Genomic DNA, 12,506 nt, shown 5'->3' with positions numbered 1-12,506 from the left:
AGAAATTTTTAGTAGAAAAATACACCATTTCAAAGAGAGCTAAAACCAGCACCTGCAAGAAGACAGTACAATTTGCCACCCAACAGCTCTATGACCAATGATGACTATTCATCATTTTTGCTACACAAATTTCTTGTATTTATAACAAATTGGGAAATATAAGACATTAAAAATAATTCTTTTGAGGCAAGAGAAGACTGAATTAGAGTTAGCTATCTTAGAGGTTTATTCTGCATGAATTTCACTTTTTTCCTGATTCCTTTCTACTTGAAATACCACTACGTTCCCCTAAGTTCTGCTAAAGACGCTGTCTAGATATTTTTTGAGCTCTGCCTCCCCCATTCATCCCCTCCTCATGGTCAACTTATCTTATGATACATGTTCACATAATCCTTAATAATAATTAAAAAAACTATAAAAATAATCCAAGAGAGATTTATTTTTTCATAGCCTGTAAGTGGCTAGGTTTGTATCTATTATCCAATAATGAAAAGGCCCTTCTGTAAAGCCAACCAGAAAAAAGATGCCATGAATTTAACTGTACGAAACGCTGCTGAATTCTCTGACATATATAGGGCTCCAGTTTCAATACTGACTGATATAGGACAAATAGTTATTAAAAACTCTCAATAAGGTACAGTGTGAATCAAGACACCTAAAAGAAATATAAGTAAATCTACTTTAAAGCTGAGTCCTAATACAAAAGAGCTTTAAGTTCTGTCTGATCTTCCAAATTCTATTCCTGACACTGAAGTGAGCTAAAAACCTCCTCTCCTCATACTTACACTTTCTATTAAGTGCAAGTGTTCATGCAAAAATACGCATAGCACTTATTAAAGTCGTTCTGAAGGGCATTACACCCAGCCACACTTCAGTCACAGTGAGACAGACCATCAAAAATCCATGCAACTCTTGAAGGAGGCTCTGCAGACTGGCCTTATGACCAGCTGCTCATCAGGGACACCAGGGTAACAAGCATTGTTCCTCTAAGTGGCTCCATAACACTGCCTTCTACCATGCTGCAGATTTTTACAAAAATGGAACTCCACATCTTTTTGCAGATCTGGCACTCACCCTCTTCTGCTCAACAATGTCTTTCCTTGTTTTCAGAACAGCATCACATTTCCATAATATTCACAGCAGCTTTCTAGATACTCATCACAACTAACCAGTTTATGAATAAAAACATTTAGATACATTTAAAAAATTATTTCTCTTTCTTACACCCCAGGCCCAATTCTAACTGATTCTAAACCACCTCATGATATTTCATAACTTCCATCTGATTTAGATGCTTACACTAGAGCAGGAAGCATGCTTGAGTCCACTTAATATTAAACAAGCCTTTCCTCATCACTCCAGCTCAAGGAATACATTGTTAAAATTATAGCCAAATCACTGTTTATATGAACACCTTTTGTGAGGTTGATATAGGTTGCAAATACTAGATAGGTTCCAGTGGATCCAATACAATTAGTAGGTCATAAGGACTGCATCATCTTACAAGGTGCTATTGACTACTATAGAGAAAGTTAAGGTATTTTATGGAAGACAGTCATGGTAAAGTTATCAAATTTCACACTGATAAAGGTTAAGAAGAATTTCCCTTACAGTTCCCAGAATCATTCCTAGAATTTACAACAATAAAAAAATATTGTATTTGCTTTTGTTTAAATTAACTTTGAGTTAACTGAAAACTGTCATATTTGTAGATGCACAAGTGCTCAGGCCTATCTCTGTGTGCAATATACGCACAAGCTTATGCCCAGCAGCCTAACCTGGTGCATCCTTACAAGGCATTGAGAAGACATGCGTGAGAACTGGGATAACATAGAAGTGGGAGTCTAGATAAACCTGAAGAAATTAAGGCAACAAAGAAGGGAAGCCGTGAGAGTGATAGAATTAGTGTCATGAGGAGTGGGGAAAAAGGCAATGCACCTACAGCAAACGATAGGCTTCATTAGTCCCTATTGCTGTTGAAAAAGTTGTTTACAGTGAATTTCAAGGTTAAGCTTCAAAATTAGACACAAATTAAATCCATTAAATGAAGACACCAAGACAGACGCATTTTCCATGCTGCAGTTCTATGGACTATTAAAAGTTCTGTTAGGACTCCTTCACAACCACAGTGAACAGTGACAAGAAACATACATTTGCAGCAATGGAAAATCAGTTGCTACTATGTATTTTGTTATCTTGACATCCTTAAGTATTGAACTTTCATTTTATGATCAGAAACTTCTTAGCATTCATAGCAGTGAAAAAAATCCAAGACTCAGCCTCCAACATTGGGGCGGGGAAGAGAGAGGGAGGCAAAATAACCTCACAGCAGCATTACTGCTGCTCTTTATGAACACAGTATAGAGCATTTCGTGCATGTCAAATATAATAATAGAGCACAAAAGAAAAAAGCTTCCAAAGTCACAAATATGCACAGAAGTCTCTGATATCTATATAAGGATATTATAACACATTGTTCATTCTAGCAGAAGAAGCAGAGAGATCTAAAATTTGAACACTGCATGGTCTTGAGGCCATGGTTCCTCCAATGGTTTGCACAGCCAAAGGTGATAGAAGAATATTCTGGCTGTAAATCCCTGTAGGTCAAAAATTTAGTAAATGCAAGAATGTAGAATTTTAATTCAGTTCTCTTGTGCACAAGTATTATAATACAATCTTTAATTATATCCTCAATATGGTATTTTCATTCAAGATCCCTGCTTTTAAACATTTTGCAGAATTGACAGGGCTCAATCAGCAGTTTTTCAAATGTTCAGTTGAACACGATCATGCAAAGTGTGGCCCCAGGAATTTGACTTACTGTAACCTTTGGAACCTCTTGAAGGTTCAGGATTTTTTTCTTCCCTCCTGTGCTCCTCTGTTCAGTACATTCATGTCTCAAAAAGCATTAATGAGCTTAGTTAAGGAACAGAATCATAGAACGGTTTGGGTTGGAAGGGACCTTAAAGGTCATCTAGTTCCACCTGCCCTACCACAGGCAGGGAAACCTTCCACTAGACCAGGTTGCTCACAGCACCATCTAGCCTGGCCTCGAACACTTCCAGGGATGGCGCATCCACAACTTCTCTGGGCAACCTGTTCCAGTGCCCTCACAGTGAAGAATTTCTTCCTTATAGCTAACCTAAATCTATCCTCTTTCAGTTTAAAGCCATTAAGAATGTGCCTGTACGGTATGCAATTACTATACTATTTTAAAAGTGAAGCCAAGGAAAACAAATTAGTTTAAAAAGCACTATTAATTTTGAGTCCCTGAACTTTGTTACAATTTCAGAGGGTATTTAGCAACTCAAAATTAAAAATCTAGTAGTTCCTGTGTACTTAATTTTCAGCATAATGTTCAAGACAGGCCCTGTGGTGTCAAATCAAGACTACAGACCACAGTTTCTCATACTTGTCTCGCATACATGGTAGAAATTAATTATTTTCAGCTCCACTTAGTTTGCTGCTTTAATTTATTTTAGGTCCCCTCAAGCAGTTCTGCAGACTTAATATGGCAGGGGAGGAAAAAGTAGTAAGGAAGAAATTCTCAATCCAGCACTGCTGCCAAGGAAGTATCATGTGTAACATACTTCCAGAGAAAGAGAAACATTTGTGTGGAAAGTTTGGTTTAAGCAATGTATTTAGCATCACTGAGAAATTCTGTAGTAGAAGCAGGGGCAAAATCCAACTCACCATGGTAGGTTCTAGTTGCAAAAATCTCCTTTCTCTCATGCATGCCCTCTCATTTTGGTGAAATAAATGAGGAAGGCATCCACACTGGTAAACTCGCTTTCGCCCTAGAAAAAGGGCAGAGAAGTCAGCAGGTAAATGCCAATCTACAGCAGCTGATGATCAGCTAAACACCACTTATTTAGCAAATCTATTGTTCAGTTCACTGTCCTGACCAAGGTGATTACTATGGAGATCTTCCATGTAAGTCTCACAATGGATTTCACCATGTTATTACAGAATGAACTGCTAAGAAATACAAAAGCAAAAAACTAAGGCCAAAACAGAGCCCCTGCAGTGACAGATCACCCACTGCAGCAGTTTAACATGGCAATGATATGGATGGTTTTAGGAACTTATTTAACACCCAAGCTTTAGGAAGAACAGATAAAGATTCATTTAATGAGTAACACTGCATCATCCAACAGCTCTGTGTTGCCACAGGCAATAGGCAAGCTGTTAGCTTGTTAATAATTTTAGCTGGTTTCTTTGGCTGACTACACTTAATTGTTGTCAACCAGAAAACAAATGAAATTCTTGTTTTCTTTGCAAAGCCCTTATGCTCAGAATTTCAAAACTAAATGATAGATGCTAATTTGGGGGGTGGAGGGGATGGTTATAGCTACTTACAAGAATGAGGTAGATAGGCCCCTGTTTCTGTTACTAATACATTTACCTATTTAGGAAGGCAGGAGGCACCTGTCCTGCTGATTTTACTTCTGATTTTGAAGCTCTCCAGTATCATGTGCCTGTGAGAATGGAGAGAAGACCAGAACACATTTTACTCCAACAGTGACACTAAACTACTGTACTGTACCCGATTATCATTCCCACTACACACCCTGACCCCGGAATCTTAATCTGCAGCACTATTATGGAGAAAGAATTTCTTCCTTTCTTCCAGCTTTGACCATTCCCAAGATTGTTATAAGCACTTCAGTATCTCACTGTTGAGATCACAATAGCTTTTCCATCACAAACTTCAGCCAGAGCCCAATCCAATTCAGATTAAACAAAAGAAACATTCATTATCAAACAGAGAAACAGAAAATAAGCTTTCTGGAGGGAAACATTGTCTGACCACTGGCACACATTATCCTAGACATAAGGATTCTAAAAAGTAATTGGATAAACTCAAAAAGTATGTTCTAAGATTGAGATTGCTCTGCCACTGCAGAGAAGCATATGACAGCTTCTTAGGAATGCAGCTCCCTTACTGTTTGGTTCAGAGAAATAAAGGCAATATACCTCAAAACCCTGTTCAGAGGGCTGGTTTTCCACCAGTTTTACTGTACATTATATGTACAGTCAATGACAGAACTGAATAAATTATTCCAGCTGTTCCAGGGTAGTTAGTGCCTTTACACTCATGAAACATTCACCCGCAGAGTCAGATTTACTGGTTTTGTTCAAAAAAGTAATATAATTTGGAAACAAAAACCATAAACAACAAGGCATCCCAAAATCAATAAAGCATTGCAGATCAATTAATATTGAGGATTCTTTTAGATCAAATTAACCATGAAGCATAGACCTGAGTGGATTAAAGAGCTACATAATAATGTTTTGCTTCCTGACTGCATATGTAAGCATTCTGTAGTTTATCTAGCTTTTTATGTGGTTTACCTGTTAAGAGAGCAAAAATGATCATCAAATACTCTTCTTTTAAAGCCTGTTTAGTGATATTCTGCCCAAACAGCATTCCTCCTGACCATGACTAAAGTCTGCTTCTCTATTAGCCTAAGCACCATTAATCAAGGTCTTAAAACATTATATCTTGTAATGTTTTTATAGCTATCATTCTTTACCTGCTTTCTCCTAATTCTTTGAACTTTTTGTTTCTCCTAGCTACAGCATATTACACTGTCTTGTCTATACAAAATTTCCTTTTCTTAACAAATTCGTAGAATCATGGAATGGTTTCGTTTGGAAGGGACCTTTAGAAGTGATCTAGTCCAACCCCCCTGCAGTGAGCAGGGACATCTTCAACTAGATCAGGTTGCTCTGAGCCCAATCCAACCTGACCTTGAATGTTTCCAGGGATGGGGCATCTACTACCTCTCTGGGCAACCTGGTCCAGTGTTTCACCACCCTCAATGTGAAATGTTTTTTCCATATGCCCAGTCTAAATCTACCCTCCTTTAGTTTAAAACCATTACCCCTTGTCCTGTCTCAACAGGCCTTGCTAAAGAGGTTGCCCCCATCCTTCCTACAGTCCCCCTTTAAGTCTACCGGGAGACTGTTGCGGCCTTCCCGCAGCCTTCTCTTCTGCAGGCTGAACAACCCCTACTCTCTCAGCCTGTCCTTGTAGAAAAGATGCTTCAGCCCGGATCATTTCTGTGGCCCTCCTCTAGACCTGCTCCAAGAGGTCCATGTCCTTCTTGTGCTGAGGGCTCCAGAGCTCCAGAGCTGGACGCAGCACTCCAGGTGGGGTCTCACCAGAGTGCAGTAAAGGGGCAGAAGCACCTCCCTCGACCTGCTGGCCACGCTCCTTTTGATGCAGCCCAGGATACGGCTGGCTTTCTGTGCTGCAAGCGCACATTGTTGGCTCATGTCCACCTTTTCATTCACCAGTACCCCCAATTCCTTCTCTGCAGGGCTGCTCTCAATCCCTTCATATATGTGTTTATATTTACTTGTATATTTATGTAAACAAATCCACATTTTATTAAATATATTTGCTTTATAAAAAGACGTACTAAGAATCTCTCTTTTCTATTTCCCTTTTCCACTCTCTCAGCTACATTTTTCCCAGTATACGTTGTCACACAAATTTATTTCAATGTAACACACCTTCACTGGTCCTTTTTGAAGTTGTAAGACACTCCCTGGTTTTCAGGTTCAGTTAAATTTTCACCTGGTTCACTCATGTCAGTCACCCAGAACATTGTCTAAGTCCACTTTTCTGTGACATTCCACTGAAGTGGGAAAACAGCTATGGTAACCTGACCGGAAAGAACTAAATACCCCCCATATCCATACACAGAGTATTTGGAAGTGGCGGTGGTCAGGAAAAAAAAAAAAAAACATATTTAAGGTATGCAAAACAAACATGCAACTCCATGCAGTTGGGAACTTACACATTTTTACAAACATCTACTGCAGTCCATACGCAAAACTGTACTTACAGTTTTGCTTGAAGATATCACACCTTTGATTCCAAGTATTAAAAGAAACAATCCAAAATGCCAAATTAAGACAGGCTTTTTGGAAATTGTCCAGATACCTTTTTCACTCTTGCTAAGTCTTTATTTCAGACTTCTACATTGAAACATTATCCAAACTTCGCTTCAATTTCACTGTAGTGTTTGTATGGCTATGTGCAGATTGTACAAGTACATATAATTATGCTATAATTCTCGTAGCCAAAGAACGGTGCTCAAGATCTTTTGAGTTCATCTGATTCCTTTCCACCATCACCATTTCATTCACAACACACATTAGTGTCACACACACACAAATCATTGAGAACAAGTGGTGCATCAGTAATGCTGTTGGTGGAAACAAAAAGAGCGCCCAAGCCTCTTGTACTGTTCTGATGCCCTCACATCCTGCTGAACCGCTTGACACTCACAAAACTCAACACTTCTAGAAACAGCACACATGGAGGAACTACTGAGAGTATCACTGTCTATCAAAGTGCCCATTTGTTTCTCTGAAGTGCCATTAAAAGCAGCTGTTTTAATTGCAGAAGTTCAAAAAAAAAGCCAGAACAAAGTTCTCTAGATAGCAATAATGTGAAATAAAAAAAAAAGGAATACATAAGAAACTGCAGAGAAAAGTATCTCCTGCTTGTTTTGCCTCCTGTAAAACCACCCCCGGACACTTGCATGTATCCACTGGGTAACAAAACAGAGGTTAGGAGAATGAGAGGAACTACGCTGGTCTCATGTTAACTGGGTACAATTCATGCAAGAGCACAAGCAGTGGACAAGGAGACACAAAACTTGTCTTTCAATGCAGAGGCCATAGCAAGAGCCATAGATGTCTATGGTTGTGAACTACAGATTTAAATGAAATTGTAATTGCCAATACAAGCAATTAATTTGACCTCAGTATTCAAGTCTACATTCAGTTGTTTGATGAGTCTGTCAAAACGATTCATACAGTGAAAGAAAACCAAATGACACTAGATTCAAACTGAAACAATCAGAAGAAAGTTTTTATGGAAAGAACATCAAACATTTCCAATCAGTTCCTATTAAGGTAATTAATGTTTTCAGAATTCAATCTCTGTCTTCTTTATGGCATAACTGAAATGTGACAATCTCTCACTAATGGTTCATGAAGGTTTTGGTCTAGTAATACCTTGACATGATTACACTGTAATGACTACTGTATGTTCTCACATTTGATTATGTGATACGTATTATCGATATATTGCTTACATACCTGTTTTAAGATCAGATTTAGAATTCTATCTATGAAAATAAAATACAGACACTTCCAGTAATGCAGACGATAGTTAACCGTGTTTCTTCATCAGCCTGAAGAAACATACGTACTGATGATTTCCAACTTCAAAATGCAAACAAGGACCTTTGTGAACAATTTTATTCTGATCAGTTCCATCACGAAAGGCTGTAATGGGGCAGTGCAGGCATATTGGAAATGCCCACGTTTGAGGTTTATGACAGACCTCTAGTTTTGTCATGATTAGGTATTACAGTAGTTTTTGCAAAAGCTACTGTATTTGAACACTGTCAGAAACAGTATCACCAAGATCTTGGAAAGTTTTCTGTACATTCCCTTTAGCTCTCACTTCAAGGCAGCAGTCTTTTTGTCCTAAATTCTAATTTAAGACATGATAAACCTCTTGGTTATGTTTATTGCTGCTGACTTTTAGCATCTGTAGTAACAGCATGAAGTCATGGAAAACACAGTAATTGTGTGAGTGGTGAAAAGCTGAAGACACCTTTTTACAATGGAAAATTCTCTTTTTAATTAAAGATCTTGTATACAACACATATGTCTGTATCACATAAAGCAGAGACACTTTTCCAGGCCTATGCTAGAAAGCTACTGAATCTAAACTCAAGTTTATCAATTACCTACACTCATCTTCTGAAATAAAGTAGCTAAAATCTGAACTGAACAAACAATCAATGTTATCCCCAATCTCCACATACCTGCTTTATACTGCTTTCCCAGCAAAACTAGTCTGTACTGACTCAAAGATGATGCTAAAACCTAGTAGGTTTAAAAGGTCGATACTACTTCTCTGTGGCCCTGGTCTGGGCCATGTGGTGCAATCTGCTCATTTTCATTTGCTCCGATACTTGTCTATGTGATCTGTGGGTCACAAAGAAAAAAAAAAAAAACCCACACCACCAAAAAACAAACCTGCTACTTTTACTTCTCTGGAAGAACTTTGTGCTGGATTGAATCAGCTCACAGAAGGGTCTGCAAAAACACCATAGCCATACAAAGTAGGCAACATGAAGCATGTGTAGTAAAGAATCTTTCTTCTTCAGTGCCAGTGACCTTTCAGATTTTCTCCTCTTTTGCAGATCCACAGCTTCAGTGTACTGTAATTGAACTAGTTACAGGTCGGCCCACTGCAACTGTACTGAAGTCTGGTGTCCTGCTGGCCCTGGGGAACAGACAGGTACCTACTGATATGGTGACAGCTGGAAAAATCAGTCTTCACCTTTAACAGTACAAAAGTAAGCTAGATTGGAGGACTTTAGCTGCATGTTGTACCCGGCTTGCGTTTCAAAGAAGTTTCCAGATACATGTCTGCAGATTTCTTAGCAATCTCACAAATAATCTGTGGAAATAGCAACAATCCTACTTGTCCTAGAAAATTGGGACAGCAGAAGTGGATTGGAACATCTTCCTTTTCTTCAATAGCCAAGGAACAATCTACCAAGAACAAGAAAGAGTAAATTATTTGACTCGCTAGCTACACATCATTAATTTAATCTGACTCTTCCGTGCTGTCAGAAATACATCCAGCTACCCTCAAGTGTCTGTAAACAGCACTGAGAAATACAAGAAATACAAGACCATAAAACTTGTTTTTATCTCCCCAATACTGTGAACACCTACACTTTACTGTACATAGTCTTTTTTTAAAACACCATCAAATAACTAGCTCTTTTTTTCCTAGCCATTGAAAGCTCAAAATTCTCAATTAAATGGGTTCTAAGGGGTTTTTTTTCAAGTTAAAAATGGTATGGATCTAAATTGAAGACCAGAAGTAGGTCTTAACTACATAACTATCTATACATTTGCATTAAAACATCTTAAGAAATAGGTACCAGAGGAACTCCAATATTGGGAAGATACCTTGGAAAATAAAGGGTTACATTTTATACCTGAAGTGCCTAGCCTGATAAACTCATACCACTTCTGTTTAACTTTCTGCCGGTTTTGGCTGAGAAGGGGTTAATTCTCCTCACTGTGGGGGTCAGCTACCTTTCCAGCTTCCCGCACTCTGCCGCGTGGCCGGGGGGGGGTGGGCTGGGAGGGGCAGGGCCATGGTGGGGACGGCTGACTCCGACTGGCCAATGGCAGGTTCATTCCATACCATGTGACACCATGACCGGTATATTGAGGGGGGGGCAGTGGCGGTGCGGCGTCGGGTCGGCGAGTGGCGAGCAGCTGCGGCACGTGCGGTTTGTTCCAGCGGTTCGTTCCCCCTCTCCCCTCCCTTCCCCCTCCCCCGGGGCTTTGCGCCTCTCGTTGTTCTCCTTTACATTGCATTTCTATTGTTGTTTCTTTTAATTTTAATTATTAAACTGTTCTTATCCCAACCCACGAGCGTTACCCTTCTGATTCTCTCCCCCATCTACCGGTGGGGGAGTGAGCGAGCGGCTGTGTGGGGCTGAGCTGCCGCTAAACCACGACAAACTTACAAAGAAAATGTGGTTTTTTGGTTTTGGTTTTTAAATAAAGTTGTATGGTTTCACATATTAGCTCAATAAAAGTTCATTCTGTAGCCTTACTTTCATTAAAGGAGTAAGTTTCAGGGAATAAATATGATGTCACTTTTCTACACATACAAAAACCCTGAGACATGTAATTCAAATTTTAATTATTTTTCCCTATGTAAACCAGTTAGAGGACTTCCAAATTATTTTCTGAAAAAATGCTTTTTTCCCCCCTTTTTACAGTCAGAAAACTGAAACAAAACCACATAAAATGATCAAATAAAGATTAAATGTAAACTAAAATACAAATCTCGTAAAGGATATTTCCTATGGTATGTCCTGATTTTGGTTAGCATGTGAATTCACTTTTCTTTTAGAAACTCTCAAGAATTGTACAGCACCCTAAATCATAAACATTAAATTCCAATTCTAAGGTTTTTTTCCTCCCTCACATCACCATCAGTACTAACATAAAACATTAAAGTATGTTTTTCTTTCTAACTAATACAAACTCAGCAAGTGTTTCGATGTAGGTTTCAGAATAATTATAATTTGGCTTCACATATGAAAAGGTTACTTTTAAAATCACATTTTCATTTATTTTGTCCTGAATTCAGAACAGTTTAAGCCCATACAAATCTACTTCCATGTTTAGTTTTAGTGACATTAGACTGTTCACACAAAAGCAAACACCTGGTCACCAACATGACAGTGTGTTTATGAGATCTTTTAGAATACACAGAAAGAAATCTTTACTTCAGTGAGGTCAGAGAAAGTTTTCCATGAACTTCACCTATAAATATCCCTTAAATACTATGAACTCTGTTACTAAGCAAGCAAACAAGAAACTCAGGGGAAGATCAATCGACGCCTCTCATCTTTAAACAATGCTAACAGTAAGCGACTTTTACCTGTGGATTCTTTTTTTGTGGTTTGAAAACTTCCATATTATAATGTGTTTCAGTATAAAAAATATATAAAAATATATTTTATATACATATAAAAATAAAATCTGCCTTGCTTGTTCATTATCATTTCCCATGAGCCCCTCAGACGTTGGTACAAGACGACAAATCTTTAACTAGTGCCTAATCACTAGTTATTTTCACTAATCAAAGTTTCTAATCATGACTCTTCTATCGTACTCCATTGCAGGCATACAGTTATACCCTTTTACTAATCTAAAAGTATGTCCCTCATTCATTTGTAGGTGGTAGGTGGTGAATGACTTATTTGAAATGTATAATCTTAATTCCTGATTATTTCTAATTAACTTATCTGCAATAAATTTCTGAGAAAAAGCTATTTCTAAATTTTATACACGCGCAAAAAACCACAACAGTAACTGAACAAAGCTACATTATGTACTTTCTCTGAAAGCTATCAGCAATTTACAAGCATACAGACACTTCAATGGTGGACTACATTAGGAAAACTGTTGCTACAGAGTGCTATACAAACTTTAGCAAATAAATGGAGTGCACTGTAATTGCAAACTGAGATGCCCGCTTCTAAAATATAAAATGCAAGCAATTTAAGTTACTCTTCTGCACTCCATACCGACCACCCTGTCTGATGACTTCACAGGAAAACACTGCCACAGTTCTACCCTTCAAGACTTTTTCACAACACTTCAGCTTCATAGGGACAGCTTCACCTTTACAAATAATATATAAAATTTCACTTTTAAAAAAAACATACTTAAACTAGAAAACACACCTCTGGATAAGAATATCTGTCAAGCTCCAAAGCCCATTAATGAAGAGTAGTACTATACCATATTTCAAAGTATTTGACAGGTGTGATAGGATCTTTCTGGTCACTACTGGATGAGAAAACATAATGCGAAACTAGAGCAGACAGTACGTACTGATGTATTAAGACTCACAGCACAAAGCAGTC

The 12,506-nt window shown here is 38.3% G+C and overlaps 1 protein-coding gene across 6 annotated transcripts in view; it reads right to left on the bottom strand.

Moving 5' to 3' along the window:
- Positions 1-12,506, bottom strand: part of OTUD7A (OTU deubiquitinase 7A) — a 149,070-nt gene that overhangs the window by 94,925 nt on the left and 41,639 nt on the right. For 5 of the 6 annotated variants that reach the window (XM_075100135.1, XM_075100137.1, XM_075100139.1 and 2 more), the window contains exons 2-3: positions 4,406-4,478; positions 3,694-3,797 (exon numbers count right to left, since the gene is read on the bottom strand). The exons of the other annotated variant lie outside the window; for it this stretch is intronic. The gene's annotated coding sequence lies outside the window, so the exon portion shown is untranslated. The remainder of the gene's footprint in view (positions 1-3,693; positions 3,798-4,405; positions 4,479-12,506) is intronic. 6 annotated transcript variants of the gene reach the window in all.

Source organism: Phalacrocorax aristotelis, chromosome 7, assembly GCF_949628215.1.
Source record: "Phalacrocorax aristotelis chromosome 7, bGulAri2.1, whole genome shotgun sequence".
NCBI classification, from domain to species: domain Eukaryota; kingdom Metazoa; phylum Chordata; class Aves; order Suliformes; family Phalacrocoracidae; genus Phalacrocorax; species Phalacrocorax aristotelis.
This window is presented reverse-complemented; position numbering and strand designations above follow the sequence as displayed.